This window comes from Bos javanicus, chromosome 7, assembly GCF_032452875.1.
Source record: "Bos javanicus breed banteng chromosome 7, ARS-OSU_banteng_1.0, whole genome shotgun sequence".
NCBI classification, from domain to species: Eukaryota; Metazoa; Chordata; class Mammalia; order Artiodactyla; family Bovidae; genus Bos; species Bos javanicus.
Window position 1 is genome coordinate 31,330,985 of NC_083874.1, and position 16,757 is coordinate 31,347,741.

Consider the following 16,757-nt stretch of genomic DNA (forward strand, 5'->3'; position numbering starts at 1 on the left):
TTATCCCATTTGGATGTTTTGCACACTCTCTTAAGTTTACTGCCTTGCAGGTAAAGGGATGGGCCTTGTTGTCCACATGCTCTTTCAGGCACAGCAGGAGAAAAATTACTCCTACTGTCTAATCCTTCTTTTTCAGAGCAGACATAGTCATCTACTAAAGTTCTAAAACAAATCCTCAACCTCCCCCGACTAAACGTACCACGGTTGTGGCACTGTTCTCAAAATAAAGGCCAAACGCTGGAACTTCTATAACTGGTGCCTCCCTAAGCCTCTGCTCTGGGCTCCCTTAACTCTCTCCCGTCTGTGCTGTGCTGCATCCTTGTTCACCTCTCGGTTCCTCAAATAAACCACTCATTCTTGGTCCAGGTTAGGGGAGAGATGGAAAAGGAGCTTTGCACATGCTCTTGCTACTGCCTAGAATCTTCCCCCAGCGCTTTGGGTAGCTTTCTTATTTTATTTTCCAGATCTCTGTTGAAATGTCAACTCCAACAGACAGACCCTTCCTGACTACTCTTTCTCAGGTAATTTCTTTGTCTCTTCCTAAAACACACACACACACACACACAGAGAAACACACAAGGGCACATAGACACTCATGCACCTACACAGACGCATGTGCACACACGCACATACACATGAACATACCCGTGTATGTGCACCATACAGACACGTGAACACACTCATGTACGTGTGTACCACGCCACCACCACTCTCACAGTTATGTGCACACTTATGACAGTGCTATTTATTTTCTTCCCAGCTCTTACAGCATATATTATCATTGTTTGTCTGTTTACATGTGCAGTATTGGTTTCCTTTACTTGAACGTAACCTCTGTGAACATTAGGGTCTTATTTGCTCTCCACATAGTCACATCCCAAGCAACTAGTCCAGTGCCAAGCACATTGCGGGCACTAACAAAAAACTGCTGCATGTTGAATGAGCCGAGTAAGATTAGCTTGATTTTAAACAGATTTTGAAAACAAAAATCAAGCCCATTAATTAAACAGAAGAATAAAAACAGAAAAGGACTTTTGTAGAAAAAGGATTAAAAACTACTTTTGTGGTGTTTTCTCAAGTATTAGGGATATCTGAGCATCTAACCCTTGTTTAATCTTCCTAATAATACTAACTCAAGGGATTAGTATTTTGCAGAAATCTTTTTGAATCTAACTCCTAGAGTAACGAAAATTTTAAAAAAAGTAAACAAATGAGGCCTAATGAAACTTAAAAGCTTTTGTACAGCAAAAGAAACCATAAACAAAATGAAAAGACAACAAACAGAATGGGAGAAAATATTTGCAAAGAAAGCGAATGACAAGGGATTAATCTCCAAAATATACAAATAGCTTATGCAGCTCAATATTAATAAAACAAACAAACTAATCAAAAAAGGGCCGATCTAAATAGAAATTTCTCTAAAGAAGACATACAGGTGGCCAGAAAAGCACATGAAAAGATGCTCAGCATTACTAATTATAGGAGAAATGCAAGTTAAAACTGCAATGAGCTATCACCTCACACTGATCAGAATGGCTATCATCAAAAAGTCTACAAACAATAAATGCTGGAGTGGGTGTGGAGGGAACCCACATACTTTGCTGATGGGAATGTAAACTGGTACAACCACTATGGAGAACAGTATGGAGGTTTTTTAAAATCTAAAACCAGAACCACCATATGATTCGTCAATCCCACTCCTGGGTATACATCTGCAGAAAGCAATGCTTCGAAAAAATACATGCACCCCAGTGTTCATAGCAGCACTATTAACAATAGCCAAGACATGCAAACACTCTATTAATAAATGTCTATCAACAGATGAATGGATAACGAAGATGTGATACATAAATGGATAAAGAAGATGTGATACATATATACAAAGGCATATTATTCAGTCATAAAAAAGAATGAAACAATGCCATTTGCAGCAACATGAATGAACCTAGAGAGTGTAATAGTAAGTGACAGACAAAAAGGGACAAATACCATATGATATCATTCATATGTGGAATCTAATTTTTAAAAATGATACAAATGAACTTATTTATAAAACAGTGTCACAGATTTTGAAAACAAACTTACGGTTACCACAGGGGAAATGTGAGGATGGGGGGAGGAATAAATCAGGAGCTTTGGGTTAATATACTATATATAAAATATATAACCAACAAGGATCACCTGTATAGCACAGGGAACTCTACTCAGTATTCTGTGATAACCTATAAGGGTAAAGGAACAATAAAAGAAGGAATACATGTATAATTGAGTTGTACACCTGAAACTAGCACAGTGTTGTAAATCACCTATATTTCAATAGCTTTTTAAAGGAATTATCATTCTGGACTTCCAAGTGTAACTATAGTCAGTCACTTGTATCTTCAGGTTTTGCATCTGCAGAATCAACCAACATCAGATCAAAAATATTTTTTAAAAGTCCAGAAAGTTCTAGAAAAACATAACTCGAATTTGCCATACACTGGCAACTATTTACACAGCATTTACTTTGTATTAGGTATTACAAGCAATCCAGAGAGGATTTAAAAGTATACTGGAGGATGAGTGTAGGTCATATGTAAATACTATACCATTTTGTGGCATGAATACACAGAAGAACTGTACAAAAAAGATCTTCATGACCCAGATAATCATGATGGTGTGATCACTGACCTAGAGCCAGACATCCTGGAATGTGAAGTGGGTCTTAGAAAGCATCACTACGAACAAAGCTAGTGGAGGTGATGGAATTCCAGTTGAGCTGTTCCAGGTCCTGAAAGATGATGCTGTGAAAGTGCTGCACTCAATATGCCAGCAAACTGGAAAACTCAGCAGTGGCACAGGACTGGAGAAGGTCAGTTTTCATTCCAATCCCAAAGAAAGGAAATGCCAAAGAATGCTCAAACTACCGCACAATTGCACTCATCTCACACGCTAGTAAAGTAGTGCTTAAAATTCTCCAAGCCAGGCTTCAGCAATATGTGAACTGTGAACTTCCTGATGTTCAAGCTGGTTTTAGAAAAGGCAGAGGAACCAGAGATCAAATTGCCAACATCCGCTGGATCATGGAAAAAGCAAGAGAGTTCCAGAAAAACATCTATTTCTGCTTTATTGACTATGCCAAAGCCTTTGACAGTGTGGACCACAATAAACTGTGGAAAATTCTTCAAGACATGGGAATACCAGACTACCTGATCTGCCTCTTGAGAAATTTTTATGCAGGTCAGGAAGCAACATTTAGAACTGGACATGAAACAACAGACTGGTTCCAAATAGGAAAGGGAGTACGTCAAGGCTGTACATTGTCATCCTGCTTATTTAACTTATATGCAGAGTACATCATGAGAAACGCTGGACTGGAAGAAACACAAGCTGGAATCAAGATTGCCGGGAGAAATATCAATAACCTCAGATATGCAGATGACACCACCCTTATGGCAGAAAGTGAAGAGGAACTAAAAAGCCTCTTGATGAAGGTGAAAGTGGAGAGTGAAAAAGTTGGCTTAAAGCTCAACATTCAGGAAACGAAGATCATGGCACCCAGTCCCACCACTTCATGGGAAATAGATGGGGAAACAGTGTCAGACTTTATTTTTTTGGGCTCCAAAATCACTGCAGATGGTGACTGCAGCTATGAAATTAAAAGACTCTTACTCCTTGGAAGGAAAGTTATGACCAACGTAGATAGCATATTCTAAAGCAGAGACATTACTTTGCCAACAAAGGTTCGTCTAGCAAGGCTATGGTTTTCCTGTGGTCATGTATGGATGTGAGAGTTGGACTGTGAAGAAAGCTGAGCACCGAAGAATTGATGCTTTTGAACTGTGGTGTTGGAGAAGACTCTTGAAAGTCCTTGGACTGCAAGGAGATCCAACCAGTCCATTCTAAAGGAGATCAGCCCTGGGATTTCTTTGGAAGGAATGATGCTAAGGCTGAAACTCCAGTACTTTGGCCACCTCATGCGAAGAGTTGACTCACTGGAAAAGACTCTGATGCTGGGAGGGATTGTGGGCAAGAGGAGAAGGGGACGACAGAGGATGAGATGCCTGGATGGCATCACTGACTCGATGGACATGAGTCTGAGTGAACCCCGGGAGTTGGTGATGGACAGGGAGGCCTGGTGTGCTGCAATTCATGGGGTTGCAAAGAGTCGGACATGACTGAGCAACTGATCTGATCTGATCTGATGTGATACCATTTTGTATAAGAGACTTGAGGATCCACAGATTTTGGTTTCAGTAGGCAGTCCTGGACCCAACTGCCCAAGGATCTTGAGGCTGGATTACCTGTATACCAAATCCAATAGAAATGAGAATCCAGCCAAGGACTGTGTACTGAACCAAGCCCTATATCCCATGGTAAAGACTATTCAACAAGAAATGAGCTACCTGCATCTATGGCATGAAGCTCCTCCCAAGAACAGAGCTAGAAAAGCACATCAGAGGTGGCTTTATGACTAGGTAGACACATGTATTAGGTGCTGTAGGACTAGGAAAAAAACTGAAGGAGAAACAAAGTTAGGTTTTCCTTAACTGATTTAATTCGTATATTGTTTCTTTTGACCACATGCATTCTGAATGCAGATGACTTTCAAAGCTTAATTCTCCTTGGAAGTCATATTTTCTTTGAACATAGCCCTATAGTACCGGGCACTCAGAGGAAGAATAGTTTCAAGGCCATGGTTCTTTATATGTCAATATACAATTTTGCAAAGTATTTCATTAGAATTCCTTGAAGATTAGAACAAGGGTCGACAGTCTAGGGTTCCCTGGTCAAACCTGGCCAGCTGTCCATCTTTTTATTTTTTTTGTAAATAAGGTTTTACTGGCACAGAGCCATGCTTGTTCATTGGTGTATTTGTCTTGATTGTTTTTGTCTTACCACTGCAGAGCAGACAGACTACGAGGCCTAAATTATTTATTATATGGCCATTTATAGGAAAAGTTTCCTAACCTCTGAATTAGAGCACACAAATGAGAACACTCCATTTTAACAGTGAAACATCCAATTATTCATCAATGTGAATGTACAAAATAGCACTCGGTGCAACCACAATCCTAACAAGTTTTGTTTGCAAGAACTCCATAGGCCTCCTTTTAGAATTCTCTGAAATAAATGTTTGGCTGCACTGACTCTGGACATTCTATTTGCGTTGTCGTCACTTTTAACCTGCTAACAATGTGCCTCCTTTACATTTCCCTTCCTGTTGCCCCCAACGCCGTGTGTGCATTCTGCTGTACTTGTATGCTGTAATTTAGAAAAAGTTTCTCTACGGCTTTAAGACTCCACAGGAATCTCCTCTGCTGCCTCAGGAAGGGTGCTCTGGAATTGCTCACATTCTTCACCACTTACGACTTATCTCTTGAACTGCAAAATGCCTAAAAATGTTTCATTCACCAGGGAGTTTGGGGAAATTTTTTAAAATAATAATATTAGAATAAAATAATATTCATTTAAATTATACAAATCCAGAGAAGAAATGGTCATATTAAAGTCCAGTTTCTGAACAAATTTCTCTTAGAAATAATATATAAGATTCAACTTCCAAAACAGGTTGGAAAATTCAAATGGATAGAAGGGATAGTTTACATTCTCGGGCTTAAAAGAAATGGATGTTTTATGACAGGGATAGCAAACTTGAAAAGCCTGAGGAAGTATTTTTCTTTAGTAAACTTCTGAGTGCTGATAATTTTCTGTAAATTCATAGGAATGCGTAAAAACATTCTATCCAATGTTTATTTTATCAGGCATAGGTTTTTTTTCTCTATAATTGTGAGGTATACGCTGTTAAATAGGCAAGAGAGTAGAGATTATAAGTATTGTTTCCTTGTAGAAATTATGAACAAATATTTTTCTCCCCTCTTTCCTTGTTTAGACCAGTGTCTGAAAAACAGTAGACAATAAATTATTGAATGAATGAATGAATGAAAATTAAGTTCAAGCCACATTTTGTACAAATGGGTTTGAAAAATGCATCCCTTTTACTGGGATTATCATTCTTGATTAAATTTATAACCGTATATTTTTGGTTTTTGCTTACCACAGAAAAGCTTAAGATCAGATTACTGTCTAGGAGGAGATTTGGAAAACATAAGAGACAGAATGCCCAACCTGCTTTAAACTCTTATGCATGGTCCCACTGGCAAACAGTCATGGAAGCACTCAACGTGTATATCTGTTTTGAAGTTGGATGCGACAGCAATGAACACTTTTCATACACACAAGCCAAGATAACTGGCTTATTAAAAATTAATGATGCCAATAAAGACATCAGTGCAACTATAATCCTATCAAGTTTTGTTTAGATTGATGTAATGGAATAGAGTCTAGAAATAAATGGTCGATCCACATATGTGGTCAATTCATATTGACAAAGATGCCAAGATAATTCAATAAAGAGAGGAAAATCTTTTAAACAAATAATGGTGGAACAACTGGATTCATGTGGCAGAAAAATTAGTATCAACTATCTACTGTCACCAAACGCAGAAACTAACTCAAGGTGAATCACAGAACTACATATAAAAACTAAAACTATGAAGCTTCTAGAAGAAAGTATAGGAAAATACTTTATGATCTCAATATTTGCAAAGATTTCTTAGACAAAGAAACCAAATGGCACTAAACATAAAAGAATTTAAAATTGTACTTCATGTAAATTAGAAACATCTATCCTTTAAAAAATATCATTAAGAAAACTAAAAGATAAGCCACAGACTGGGAAGAATTTTTTGCAATGCATGTGTTTGACACATATGTAGCAAGCAACCCAACATGGGTTGCCCAAGACAGGCAAGAGCTTTGAATAGACTATTCACAACAACAAGAAAATATATAAAATATCAATAAGCTCATGAAATAATAGTGAAAGAAAGTGAAGTCGCTCAGTCGTGTCCGACTCTTGTGACCCCATGGACTGTAGCCTACCAGGCTCCTCCATCCGTGGGATTCTCCAGGCAAGCATACTGGAGTGGGTTGCCATTTCCTTCTCCAGGAGATCTTCCCAACCCAGGGATGGAACCCGGGTCTCCCACATTGCAGGCAGACACTTTACTGTCTGAGCCAACAGGGAAGCTACAAATAATAGTAAATTAAACTAAAAAAATTAATTTGCATTTTCCTGTTATTAGAATGGCTAAAAAACTTTAAATTGTCAATACCAAGTGTTAGGATGTGAAAAAAACAGAAACTCTCATATATGCCTGATAGGAGTATGAAATATTACAACCATTCTGTAGAACCTTTGGGCAGTTTCTCATAAAGTCAAATCTATATCTAGCTGATAACGTGGACATTCTATTCCTAAATAATTACAAATGACATAAACACAGGTTAACAGGTGAATGGATAAACCATCTATGATGCATTCATATAACAGAATATTACTCCACAATACAAATAAACAAATCACATACGATGACATAGATCTCTTTCAAAAATATTATGCCAAATAAAAGATCATATGCAAAAGAGAATGTATGAATTATTTCATTTATATAAAATTGTAAACAGGTAATGCTAATCTGTAGGTGACAGAAAGTAGATCAGTGATTACTTAGTGGCTGGGTGGGCAGAGAATGAACCACAAAGGTTAATGGACATGTTCTTCTATTGTATCATTGGTGATAAAATGGATAAAATCACTCTTCAAAACTCATTAAACTGTGTACTTAAAATGAGTGTATTTTATTGTATGTGAATTATATATCAATGAAGATGATATAAAAAGAAAAAACACTTAACAGGACAAGAAATATGAATAGATAGTTAACAAAAGAGAGATACAAGTCTCTAACAAGCTCGTGTAAAAAATGCTTAACTAATTTTTAGTCATGAAGGAAATATAAATTATAACCACAGTGCCATATCATTTCATATTCCTTATAAAGTTAAGCATACATCTACCCTATCATCCATCAATTTTAGTCCTAGGTTTGAACCCAAGATAAATGAAAACACATGTCCACCAAAAGACTTGAGCAAGAATGTTTAGAGCAGCTTTAGTTATAGGAGCCCCAACCTGGAAACAAACCAAATATCAATTAATAAGAAAATCAATAAACAGCTGTATAATAATTCTATAATGCTATAATACTCATCTATACAAGGAATTGAACTGCTTATATACATAGCAACAGGAACCGTCTCAGAAACATTCTTCTGAGCCAATGAAGTCAGATACAAGAATATACACTGAATGATTCTACTCATATAGAACTCATGAACAGCCAAATTATTCTCATAGTAATAGAAATGAGAAGTGTGGTTGCCTTTGGAAGGGGGATTGACTGGAAGGCCTGTGAGGAAACTTTCTGGGCTATATAATTCTGATAAATGTTAAAAATGTATTTTATCAACTTTTCTTTGAAGAAAATTTTAAATATCGACCCCTTAAGTGGAATTTGATTCTTTTAGTAATTAAAACATTTAATTCATAGTTCACATTATTGCCAAAATCATCCAGTGAAGTAAAACCGTATTTGTTCATTTGTTTAATAGTACTTGAGGGTTATTTTTTTAACTCAAGAATGGATTACTTTTCTTTGGATTCCTTTTCTATAGCAAGCAAGTATCCCTACATAGTGGTGAGAAGGAAGTGGAAGAGATTAAGGTCATTATTGCTAGTTGAAAGATAAGACTTGAGACTGATTAGCTACCAGACAACAGAGAAAGAACACACCTTCTGGGAGCCTCACCTTGTAATACTCGTTCTTTATTTTTCTATTTCGGCTTTTGTCATGGCTTGCTGAATCCCTTGGTGGGGTAGCTGGGGGAAACAGGAGTAGAACAGCTGGGAGCTCCAGAATTCACATCCCCTCTTGCAGGAGTTCTTTTAGGAGGTGAGGCTGGCTGCCAGGAGCAGGAACCCCTGCCTTTGTCGCCTGGATGTATCCTGACAACCTGTCAACAAAACGAACAGGACTGAGTTCTATAGTAACAGATTGGAAACTCCAAAACAAGGGGAGAAGAAACTCAGAAACGGATGGCAAAATAGGTATGGACCTCAGCTTTCTTTGAAGTTGACTCTGGGAGTTTTACCAGTGGACTAAGCATCACAAAAAGGGATGCAGATTGATTTAAGCCATTCTTGGCAATGGAATGGAGAAACACTTCTTTTTTCCTAAAGAAGAAAAAAAAATACTGATTATTCTATTGATCTTTTCTAGAATGTTTAAAAATAGGAGACCTTGACCTCTTCTAAAAGGAAATGGATATTCTCCATGGTTCTCAAAGGATGTGTTGGTGTGAAATATAACAAAAATGCAAGAGATAGAAGATAATTATTTTCTAATGTGTCTTAAGATATAGAAACCATTCCTAAAAACTAAGGTCAACATTTAAAAAATGTCTCTAAAATATTTTTTAAAACCCTACATTTAAAAATACTCTGAGATATTAGGCTAATCATGGTACAATTCTAAGAAATTATTTTCTAATTCTGTAAATATTAAAAACTCATAAGGTCAAACAGTTTACTAACTTAGGAAGAAGTCCATAATATGTTTCTAAATGAAAAAGAGAAACTACAAAGCAGAATAAATATGATCTCATTAAACTCTGTGTATGTGTGTGTGCACACATGTCGACATACATGTGCTTAAAGAACATATACAAAAATGTTAACAGCAGTTATCACTGGATGATGACCTTAAGAAACATTTTATTAAATATTCCTTAGGGCTAGGAATTAACGAGAAAATTCTAATCTTCTAGATTCCAAAATCCTATCCTTCACCCCCAGATAACTGAATTGGGATATACAGGTAATTCACAGGACTACTAATTCTGTTGAAATAACTTCAGACCACACAGTCTAAAGACCTCACTGGATAATGAAGTTCCATATTCTAACACTAGATAATGCTCTAGAGATGAGCAGATGTGTCCTCGACAGAGATTTAAAGATATTTCAATTATACTATCACATAAGATAGTTCTAATTTGGATGCTTTTCTCCCAAAACCGTTCAAAAGAGACCATACGTAGATGATAAAGCATACCTAAAATAACTAAACAGTTGCTATGACAGTGACTAAATATTGAGATGGGGAAAGAAAACTTAGTCTTACATTTGGCTTCTTACAAACTTGTAGGTCCCTAGTTAACATATTTTGTACTTTATACAAACTGCATGCCTTCTTGGCCCTATTGTGAGCTAAATGAGATATTTCTCATTTAGCCCAGTAAGTAAACACCACCCCCAGTGCACACACAGTATTCAGTCCAGTGGCCAGCTATTTGAGCCAGATGGCAGAAGAACAAACAGGAAATGCTGGCGTGGGACAGGACAACCCCGGGAAAACACCAGGAGAGCAGATATTTCCATGCTAAAATAGGGCAAAGAGTTCTTTATCTGGACGGGAGGGACTGCTCTCAGGAGGCCCGAGAACAACAGCTCTTGGGGCAGTGGGCACATGAGTTAGCTGGGTCACTGACAGTGCAGTCACAGCCCTCCCTTCCCTTAGCGCGGCTGCTGAGTGGCCAGCTGCTTTTCTGCGTTCGTTGGAGACGCTTTGGAAAGTGAGAGAAGAGGAACCTTTGTATTTTCCCCAGTTCTGGACCCACTTGAAATTCTTCGGTTTGTAGTTTCAGCTTAAATTGAACTTCCTGGTGTTCAAATTTATTTAATCTTGGCTAAATAGGCCTTCCTAGGTATCTCTCTTTCTCTTCTCCCTCTCTAACTTTTAAAGGAACAAAAACTCTGAAGCAGCTTATTTTTTAAAAAATCAAGCTCAAAAGCTATCTTGGACATCACACAGCTTTACAACACAATCTTTTGATGATTTAAGTGTAAATGAAGCAGAAACATATGGATTCCATTTCCCATAAATCATACACAATCCTCAAAAAATCAAGGGAGAATGTGCTCAGCACAATGTATTCTGTTTGGTTGAACCCAAAACATCTGAAGAATACTTGGAGGCTGATGGATCCAAAATATTTATCCATCTCTATTTATAACCTTGGGAGTGGGGGAAGCCCTTGATTCATGGCGACAGTTAAACTGCTCACATGTGCTAAGTGGGCAACCAGAAACCAGTGCAAGCTTAAAAATAATGGTGTTAGCCTTCTCCTGTTCCCGCTCCAGACATTCAAGTCGACCTCAGATCAATAATACTGAAGCCCTTACTTAAACGGAGCTAGTCAAGTCTGGTACTGCTTGAGCTTTCCTCGCCTAAAACAACTGCAAGTTATTTCAAGCTATTGGATGTACAGTCAAGTTTGTGTCGCTGTAGGATGATGCCAGCCTACACCAATAATCCAGAACTGACCCCTTGTGGCAATAGACCCCCCAAAAGGAATTCTGGATTACTTTCCCCTCATAAAACCACAGCTGTTGTGCCTCAGCAAGCCCCCCACCCCCCCTTTTTTTTTTTCATTAAAAGGATAAATCACCGTGATTTTATAGACCAAGAGAAACGCTGTTCCTTGCTGGTATCTCTGACTGTCCTGATGTCTCTTGATTGATGCAAAGCCCAAATCTTAACTCTGAAAGTTACTAATAGTCCTTTTGAGTTTATTTAAATTGGGCAGGGGCCACATGCTGTGTGGAAGAAAAATTTTTTTTTTATAACAGCAGCAGAAAGAACTCAAACAGGATGTTTGTAAAGTTTCACAAAATAGGTAAACTGGGCATCATGTCCTCTTCTTGCCAGTTACTGTCTTCTTCTGCCCCTTGCCTTACTGCCTAACTCAGAAACGGCCAGCACCAAACCACCCATCAGTTGTCTCAAAACCTTCAAGAATGCTGCAGCAGGAAGCATTAGCAGCCTTTTTTTTTTTTTTTTAAACAGATGAGGAAACTGGGCTTCCAGGGCTTTCCTGGGCTTTCCCCTAATTGCAAGGCTAACCCAAAGCAAATCTGGGATCGAAACATGTGTCTTTCTCTTACTCAGCAACTCTCCTTCCTCTGCCTCCTGCACAGCCTCTCTGCTAGACTGCCAGACAGAACAGTCCGACCTCAAAAGAGACAGTCGTTTTTCAAGATGTGGCTTTTGTCACAAGAAAAGTCTTTATGTAAAGTAAATTTGAAAATGTCTAAATTTAAACCATTGCAAAATTTGTCCTGTAGAAGATTAGAAAGAAAGGGGGAAGATAGACTTTAAATACAGACTTCAAAAACTTTTAAAAAAATAAAAAAATGTGTTGTATGTGATGGGATCCTAACCCAACAGATCTTATAACCCTACCCTCCCTCAGGACTCTTTGCCCAGGGCAGTATTTCTCAACACTTTTAAAATTTATTATTATTATTGCTCCCCCTCCAAGTATTTTTGGCTTTCCTGGTGGCTCAGATGGTAAAGAATCTGCCACAATGTGGGAGACCTGGGTTCGATCACTGGGTTGGAAAGATTCCCCAGAGAAGGGAATGGCTACCCACTCCAGTATTCTTGCCTGGAGAGTTCCATGAACAGAGGAGCCTGGCGGGCTACAGTCCATGGGGTTGTAAAGAGTCGGACACAACTGAGCGACTAACACTTTCACTTTCCAAGTATTTTTATATTTTTTTTTCCTAATTCTCCTGGATTTCATCACCATCAAATTTTAATACCATAGATATACCTTATATCTGATTATGTATTGCAGCCCTTTGGTGGCCTACAAACCAACATATTATCTAAGATTACATCACCCTCCAAGCCAATTTTTACTGCCCCTTGGGGGAATACATGCCTGGGAGACATTCATCCAAAGAGCTGACAATGTTGGCCTCAGATAATCTATCGTCAAGCTGATGCACAGAAAAACTGACCAGGAGACCACAGAAACCATGGAAACCCTTCCTAAATTACCAGAACTAAAAAGCACAGTAAATTGTCCCTAACTGTGTTCAAGAGAAAAATGGACTTTTTGAAAAGGGGCAATAAACACACTATATTTTCTATGCATCTGAGTGGCTTTATCATAGAAATAGAACTCTTAGAGCTCAAGTGGGCTTTAAAATAGCATCCAGCGCAGCCAACTGTCTGCAGGCAAGAAGATATTATTGGTCTATTTTAAACTGATGAGGCATCTAAGCTGAGGACATTAAGTTATTTGTTTATGGGCCACAGATTGAAACTCAGACTCCAATAAAAAAATTAGTCAAAGGACTCCCCTGCTTTATCTCTGACACAGTGAAAACATTGGCAGGCCAAAGAGAAGGGTTTCTTTCTTTTGATCCCCTTTCCTAAGGACAGAGGATATTTCTTCAGTACTGATATCTAGTACTCTACCAATAATAAAATATTTTGTATATACTGTGCTGTAAAACCTCCTTGTTTCAAGGGCCTGAGATTCTAGCTGTGAGTCTGGAGGAGTCATCACAGCTCTGGCCCTCCAGGCGTCCTGGCTCAGCTCCCCACCCTGCTACTCCACCTTCTTCCCAACAGCCACCAAGCCAGGTCTGAAACACAGTACTTGTGAATTGCAGGCACTCAGTCAACATTAGCCCACTAAACTGGGCACACACCTTTTTTGTTATGAGAGATAACAGTGACCAGTTTGGCCGAAGATGACAAGAAGTTACAAGATGTTAAGTCCAGATTAATAGTCAAAGTTTTCTATGTAATATTATGTAAACATTTTGAAATAAGTTTGCCTTTCCAGAGAACTGGCAGAAGTCCAAATCCTTAGGGCATGTGAATGATAAATGTTTAATAAATATTTAATCATTAGTGTTATTACCCACAGATTTCTAAAGCTGGTTTAAATTAGAGTGTTCCCAGCTGATAACAGTCTAATACTTTACCTTTTCATGTGTATTTTATGAAGGGCATTTTAGCCTCTTAATTGAAAACAGTAAATTATAAGGGGATTCCCTCTAATTCTTTCCACAGGTCTCCAGGGGATGCATGTTTCTTCTCTGAAATTTTGCTCCCCTGGTTGGTGTCTCCTTTCTACAACATCTAATTTCTTTTGTTCTTCTGGCTTCTTACCCTCCACTGTCAGAGTCTCAGGTATCCTCTGTCTTAAAAACATTGAGAGAATAGCAATGAAATGTATACATTTCCACATGTATAAAATAGATGACCAGTGCGAGTTTGATGCATGAAGCAGGGCACCCAAAGCTGGTGCTCTGGGACAACCTAGAGGGGTAAGATGGGGAGAGAGGTGGGAGGGGGGTTCAGGATCGGCGGGGGGACAAATGTATACCTGTGGCTGATTCATGTTGATGTATGGCAAGAAACCATCACAATATTGTAAAGTAATTATCCTCCTATTAAAATAAATTAATTAAAAGAAACCAATCTATGTTGTGGGCACCTACCTTCTTCTTGATAAAGATGAGTCTAAGCCACTGCCCCCATTCTCCTCATATCTCCTTTCATTTTAAACACTTTCTCTAGCCTATCTGGTTCCTACCTTCTTTTCTCACTGGAGCATCATCTTAGAACATCATGAGTGCCATCTTGATCAACTCGTCTAGAAGGGTTCCTTGGTTCCCATCGCCCACAATGACTTTGATGCACTTAACACTGTTACCCTCCCACCATAGAAATGTTCTCCTCTCTCAACCATCCCATTGAGAGTACAAATTCCTCAGACTGACTTCAAGACCTGATGACTATAATCAATCCAAGCAGAGTCCAAAACCTAAGTCACAGCCTATAGATTTTGATGTGGATGCTGTTGGTCACCAGTCTGATTGAGTGGGGAGAGAGATGGCAGCTGGTTGGCAGGAAGCACTGTATTCTGAATCCTAGAAAGAAAGAATGAAAGAAAGAGGAGAGATGACTCTTGGAATTTTCTGTCTGTCCTTATTCCCTGCTTTCCTGCTGAGCTTCACCAAGATAGAAACCTGGTTACAGTAAAAACATGTGGAAGCTTTACCTAAGAGTTGGTCAATATCAGCAAGACCAAGTTTGTTTGCCTTGTCAAGGCTCTCCCTGAATTCTGAAAGCCTTAAGTGAACTCTTGAGGCAACCAAGTCCCCACTGCCCTAGAGAGCTGCCTAATGAAGCTGGATTGAAGACACAAAGAAGGGAACGTCAGAAAAAGACAGTATTGTTCAGACACCCACCCTAGTCTGACTCTGTACAAACCAAAATGAAACTTGATAGGAAGATAATCCTCTGAATCAGTAGTGTTCAACTTGTGGTGATTACTAAATGTCCACCCCCAGAGACACTACATTTGGCAATGTCTAGTTGCTTACTGGTTGTCACATATGGATTTGGGGCACTGCTACCAGCATCTAGTGGGTACAGGCTAGGGATGCTGCTAAAAATCCTACAACATACAACAGCCCTCCACAGCGAAGAATGATCTGGTTCAAAAAGTTGATAGTGCCAAGGTTGAGGCTTGTGCTCTAGATTCTCCACGTGTTCAAATAAGGGTGCTTTTATCCAGAAGAGCCTGTGTTAACGGATCTTTCCAGATTCATGGTGCATAACTAAGGGATTACATTACAAATGAAGCAGCAGGCATGGAGATTTTAAGCAGCTGAGTCATATTTCTATGGCCAAGTGAGGACACCTTTAAAATGTGAATGTAAGTCTGGCCTGACGGGCTTTGAAGCTTAGGCTCTTTTCCACATGCTCTGGCCCAAGTTAGGTGGCAGACATTCAGTCTTACATGACTAAGGGTGAAATCACTTCTGCCATTCAAAAACCAGCTAAAGAAAGTGCAGGGCCAGAGACGTGAGCTGAGTCTTCACTGGTGAAAGCTGTAATGGAATTAGAGTGGGCGAGAATAAAGCTAGGAGATGTCTGAAGCGTGGGCAAGCAAAGACCCTGAGGGATGAGTATAGAGCCCAGTTACAGGAAACCTATAAGACACCATCAACTGGGCTGGTCAAAGGCAGACACACCATAGTTTGCTCCTAGAAAAAGAAAGGACAGACAGAGGCTCTTGTGAAGTCATAATTGCAGTTAGGTGACCATGGTCTTAGGCCATTATGCCCATGAACATGCTGTTTTGTACTGCCCTTTGGGCTACTGGATATTTTGCCCTCTAGTCCCCCACAGCGTCCACCCAATAAGAAGCAATTTCTCCCTTCCCCTCTTACTTCCTGAGTGCTCCTTCTCAGAGCAGCTGCTCAGTATATAACCACTGAATTTTGAACTTCATGGCTAGCAAGATATAGCTTTTGATTCATATTGCTATTATTAACTACATATGTTATCTCTCTCCACTGTCAGAATCAGATGAAGATTTTTATTTTCTATAATTGTGGAGTCCCTGATTTAACAAATATTAACTATGTCTCTAGTCTAAACTCTTTTTATTGTTCTGTCGCTAAGGTGTATCGCTAACCCTAACCCAACTCTTTGTGACCCCATGGACTGCAGCATGCCAGGCCTCCCTGTCCCTCACTATCTCCCAGAGCCAAGTTCATGTCCATTGAATCTGTGATGCTATCTAACCATCTAACCTCTAGCCCACTTCAGTTTAGAAAAGAGGCTTCTAAGGTCTGGAGGGAGAAAATGATCCACCTAATTTAATGAAGAGTCAAACACACACATTCATATGTATTCTTCCTCACTCTGTCTTTGGACACTATTATTCATTTTCTTAAAGGGGTATATAGATATGCATATATATAAAATTTTTAAATTGAAGAAAGGGTATACACACACAAAATATTTTTTCCCCACCCTGACTCACCAGGTTCCCACTTCAGGACCTACCGCAGCAGCAGCCTCTGTTACAGTTTCTTGTGGATTCTTTCAGAGCGTCTGTGCATTTACAGAAGTACACTTATGCATGCATGTCACCTTCTGACCTGCAGGCTGGTGTCCTTCCCATTCCTCTCTATGGCCACTGCAGCTTCTATT

At 39.0% G+C, this 16,757-nt stretch overlaps 1 protein-coding gene across 2 annotated transcripts in view; it reads right to left on the reverse strand.

Moving 5' to 3' along the window:
* Nucleotides 1-16,757, reverse strand: part of ZNF475 (zinc finger protein 475) — a 65,777-nt gene extending 49,020 nt beyond the window's left edge. The window contains exons 1-3 of one of the 2 annotated variants that reach the window (XM_061422968.1): nucleotides 16,611-16,757; nucleotides 14,249-14,680; nucleotides 8,694-8,898 (exon numbers count right to left, since the gene is read on the reverse strand). The gene's annotated coding sequence lies outside the window, so the exon portion shown is untranslated. Of the gene's footprint in view, nucleotides 1-8,693; nucleotides 8,899-14,248; nucleotides 14,681-16,610 lie in introns of those variants that run through there. The other variant, XM_061422967.1, reaches the window with a different exon arrangement.